The sequence below is a fragment of the Argentina silus genome (assembly GCF_951799395.1).
Source record: "Argentina silus genome assembly, chromosome: Y".
NCBI classification, from domain to species: Eukaryota; Metazoa; Chordata; class Actinopteri; order Argentiniformes; family Argentinidae; genus Argentina; species Argentina silus.
The window spans coordinates 51,135,199-51,140,524 of NC_139654.1; positions in this window are offsets into that span (position 1 = coordinate 51,135,199).

Below are 5,326 nucleotides of genomic sequence, written 5' to 3' on the forward strand. Positions count from 1 at the left end.
GAGAGAGAGTAAGTGTGTATGTATCTTTTGAGAGTGTGGTTGTGAGCGAGTATGTGGAGAGAGAGAGAGAGAGAGTGTTTGTACATATGTGTGTGGATAACTAGTTAAAGAATGACAAGTGACAGGAACACCAAACTACCCCCCCTTCCGACTCTGAACACTTTGAAGTTTATATGAAGGGGGTATACATAACACATTCATAACATCTGACATACACACTTCATAAATGCTGTCAGCCTTTTATAAGATATTTATGTAACATCTATGTCCTATATGACATAGATGTGGAACAGTATGTCAGATTAAATTTGGAAAACTAAACATTTTTCTGCCAGAATTTGCCTCTTCGGCATACAACCAATAATTGGTCTATCACAATTGTGTAAGTAACTGAATTGATATACTTACTTGAATGAAATGTGAGTTTGATGGAGCTCTTGGATTGAAAGGAGAAGTTCAGTACATGGAGGGCCAGCATGTTCAACATTTGTGAAAACCCAATAAGCGGCCTTCATGTTCATTGTTATAAGTATGATAGTAGGCTAAGGGCCATTACAGTATGGCATTAGTATAACGGTCATTCATCATAAAGGCAAAATGACTTATACTGACTCATTCATTAATTATTCATAACAAACACATGAAGCATGTATCGCCCCTACAATAAAGTGACATGCAAAGCAATACTCATGAATGAGTATCTATAGAGGTTTTTGGATAGTAAAATGTGTCTCACTACATGCTGAGGCCTACAAACAACATCACCAGCTGTACAGAGATAATCTCCAAAATGCTACTACTCTGATGTCATTCAGTCTGGCTTTGGTAATCCCAGACTACTGTTCAGCACTATTAACAAACTCCTCAAACCAATGGAAAATCTCTCTCACTCAGTCACCACTGACAAATGCAACTTGTTTTTGTCATTCTTTCAAACCAAGATTGACAAAATCTATAACCAACTGATCACCCCCTCTGCCTGATCTAAGATAGATTCGGACATCTCTCTCTCACAAACAGCTCCTTCTCCAGTTTCTCTGAAATCACCACCTCTGACCTTGCAAAGGTGGTTGAAGGCATGAAGACCTCAAGCTGTGCCCTGGACCCAATTCCATCCACCTTGGTAAAGGCCTGCCTCCCTACAATCAGTCCGCTCATCATCAAAGCTATCAACTCCTCCTGTCAACTCCTCCCTCTCAACTGGTAATGTCCAAAGCTTGCTGCTGTCACCCCATACTTAAAAAAACCTGGATTGGACCTGGACAGCCCCAATAACCCCCATCCCATCCTGTCCAAAATATTAAACAAGCTGTCGCCTCCCAGATTAAGTCAAGTCTTGTTTAAGTCTTGTTTATTTGTCATTACATTGAATACAAGTATACAATGCAACGACATGCCTGAGGCAGAGCAGCTCTACAACATCAATCATCATCAAAAAGAGAATGTAACAAGGATAATAGATACAATATAAACAGAAAGAATAATCAAATAAATTGTATGTTATTTTATACAGGATGATTATAGCAGCAGGAGAGGGAGTAAAGTGTGACTGCGTGTGTGTGGTGGTGGGGGGGGGGGGGGGGGGGGGGGGGCTAATGGCCTGAGGGTAGAACCTGTTGATCTTGGACTGGATGCTTTGGTACCGTCTGCCAGATGGAAACAGAGAGAACAGGTTGTCCCTGGAATGGCTATTGTCTTGATGATCTTCCTGGCCTTCCTCTTTACATCTCTTGGAGTAGATGGCGTGGCCGGCTGGGAGCTCACGGCCCGTTGAATGATGAAAATCTACCTGGACTCCAACAACCTATAAGAGCCATTTCAATCTGGTTTCAGATCCAAACACAGTACTGAAACAGCACTCCTAAAAGTCACTAATGATCTACTGCTCTCCACTGATACCGGATCCCTCAGCATCCTCATCCTCCTTGACCTCAGTGCCACTTTTGATACCATTGATCACTCAATCCTCACCACTCACCTCGAGTCCCGCCTCGGCATTACCGGTACTGCTCATCAACAACTGGAAGTCCAACATAGCCACTGTCACCCAAGGAGTGCCTCAAGGTTCGGCGCTTGGTCCTCTCCTCTTCATCCTGTATGCTCCATCTCAGAGAGATTATCCGTCGCCACGGTCTCCAGTTCCATTTCTATGCTGACGACACTCCCTAGCCCTAACCCTAACCCTAGCTGTACCTCACCACCAAAACTATCACTCCAGCCACTCACTCCACCCTTGCTAACTGTCTTGCTGACATCAAGTCCTGGATGCAATGTAACTTCCTCAAACTGAATTGCAACAAATCAGAAATCATACTTGTTGGCTCAAAGTCCCTCTCCCACTCTACCCAAGACTTCACCCCCAACATTGATGGCTTCACTGTCTCCACATCAAGCCAGGTCCATAGCCTTGGCGTCATCGTGGACTCCACCCTCTCATTTGAACCTCACATCAAACACATGGATAAAACTGCCATCTTCCACTTCAGGAATGTTGCCTGTCTCTGACCCTCCCTGTCCTTCAGTGATGCAGAGATCTTCATCTATGTGTTTGTAACCTCCAAGCTGGACTACTGCAACAGTGTTCTATTTGGTAACACTAACAGAGTCCTCAATAGACTCCAACACATTCAGAATTCATCTGCTCACCTGCTCACTAAAACCCACTCCAGAGACCACATCACTCCAGTCCTCTAAAACTTCCACTGGCTCCCAGGATTCAGTTTAAGATTCTCCTCACTACCTACAAAGCAACACAGGGACCGGGCTTTCTCCACTGCAGCCTCCACTCTTTGGCACACTCTCCAAACCACATCGAAGAATCCAGCACACTCTCTTCCTTCAAACGATCCCTCAAAACCCATCTGTTTAAACTTGCTTTTAATCATTAACTATTTTTTTTACTGACTGTGCTTTTATTTATCTATCTATTCTTGTTCTGTCTTGTTCTTCTTGCATTATTATTATTAAAGTGACAATTCAAAATCTATGAAAGCTGAGGGGAATCTGACATGAGATAACCGGGGGCAGGGTAGTAAAAAAAAGGGTATAAAGGGGGTCAATAATTACCACGAGAAAAAAGGTTTTTATTTTTAACATGCCATGAAAAAGCAAAAACACCAGGGCAGCATAACAGACTACTGTACAGTATACAGATGCAGCAAGTGTTCTCTCTCCTCCATTACTGAACAGATTTTCAATCTAAGTGAAGCATGGCATCCCAGTACAACGTCTATGTCCGATGTTAATGCCACTTTTATTTCAGGGCCATATACAGTATACAGTATCACATACAGTATGTGAAAGTTGAAAAGAGACCATTTCTGACACGCATTATGAGTCATCTGAGGAATATCTTTCAGTATGATCACTCATCTTTCTTGTATCCATCACCAACAGATCTCGCTGCAGAGTGCCTAAGGTAGTGCTCCATGGCACCCTTGATCTCATTGCTGGTTGTCTGTGGATCCGTTTTCATGACTACAGCAGCCACATGAGCAGAGACAGGAAAATAGCAGAAATGTAATACAAAATGAATTCCTTGAATTAGGTGTTAGTTATATGACAGTAATTTCATCCAGCTCTGATAAACCAGGTGAAATTTGCACCAATTCACTAGGTACTGTACACCTATCCAATCTCAGGTCCACACAAATGCATAGATGTAGGGGGTTGTGGTTGATAAGAATCAAGTAATTTTATATTTCGGTCCAAACAATGAAAGTTACAGATTCTACCTTTACTGCCACTCTCTCATGATTTAAAAAAATCAGAGGTGCCTATGACTGATCATTCTAGAATACCTTACCTCAGGGGGTTTAAAGAGTAGATGCAAATGACTTCATGGATGCAGAGGGGGATTTCTGCATCTCAGACTGTCAGGGTGAAGTCCAGCATTAATCAGTCATCAATATTAGAGCACAAAATGGCCACAATGTACCATACAATGTAACCATAGCTTCCCTGCAGACAAACAGTGGGCACATTAAAAGGCCATTTTACATTAAAAACCCAATCATGAATATGAAAACTTTCTGAATTATTCTAGCAACAATAACTGCTTAAATGTACATTTAAGTAATTTCGCAGGCACTTTTATCCAAAGCAACTTACAATAAGCACAGTTGTCTAATGTAAGCAAAACCTGCCATCGGCTGCCAGAGAAAGGAAGAAAACATTTTTTTGGTTTATTATTATTCCAAGTTCTGGTAATGTAGGGTGTTAGGGGGTAGAGAGGTCAGAGGAGGAAGAGCCCAGTTGTACCCGAAAGAGATGGGCCTTTAGGCTACGTCCTGACAGTGTTTGGAAGAATCTACAGGAGTGGGCCATTGCTGTTAGCCACACAGGACAGTTGGTTGTCTTTGCTGCCTGGGAGGGGGCACAGTGGAGTTCTCAACCGTGATGGAGAAGTCTTGAAGAGAGCAGGCTTTCCCAGGAAGGAAGAGGAACTCTTGTCAGTCTTGTCAAGACTGAGCTTGAGCTGGTGAGCAGACATCCAGGCAGAGAGACATGTGTGTGTCAAAGGGGGGGGGGGGGGGGGGGGGGGGGGGAGTGGTAAAAAGTTGAGTGCCATCAGCATAGCAATGGTAAGAGAAACCATGTGAGGAAATTACAGAGCCAAGAGATTTGGTATACAGAAAGAACAGTAAGGGTCCTTGGACAGAGCCCTGGAGGACACCAGTGGTGAGGGTGTGTGCTGTGGACAGCGATCCTCTCCACATTTCCTTGTATGAGTGATCGGCCAGGTAGGATATAAACCAGGAGGGTGTTGTGGTGGAAGTCTAGGATTTACCACTCTGTACTTTAGCTCTTCAGAGGTAAGAATCAATAAACAAGTCCTGAGTAGCCACAAAATGCCTGAAAAATGTCCATCTGGATTTTATAGTTTATATGCAGTAACTGCAACATTTTATGCAGCGCCACAAAGTTTCACAACCTACGCAACCGACCAAAACCGGGAAAATTGACTGCAAATAGGCAAGAGGACTTTGTCAGCATCTGATCGCATGGAAGAGTCTGTGACCTTAGTAAGAAAAGAACAAGTGTACAGTAAACATGTTTACTACCCCACGAATGATGTAATGGCCCTCTATAAAAGGAGAGTGATGGAGAAACCTGTGAATAAAGCAAGACATTTATTCCTAAACTATTGACACTCTGGTTGTCTCCGTTTTACAGTGGTGTCCCCATTGTGCACAGGGAGGGCTTTTTTCTTGGCACGATCACCTTCGGTGACCAGAGAGAAAAATTATTTGGCCGCCATTAGGCTACTATCGTACTAACTCTGTATTGATATAAGACGCCTTTACTTCAAACACAAATTTCACCA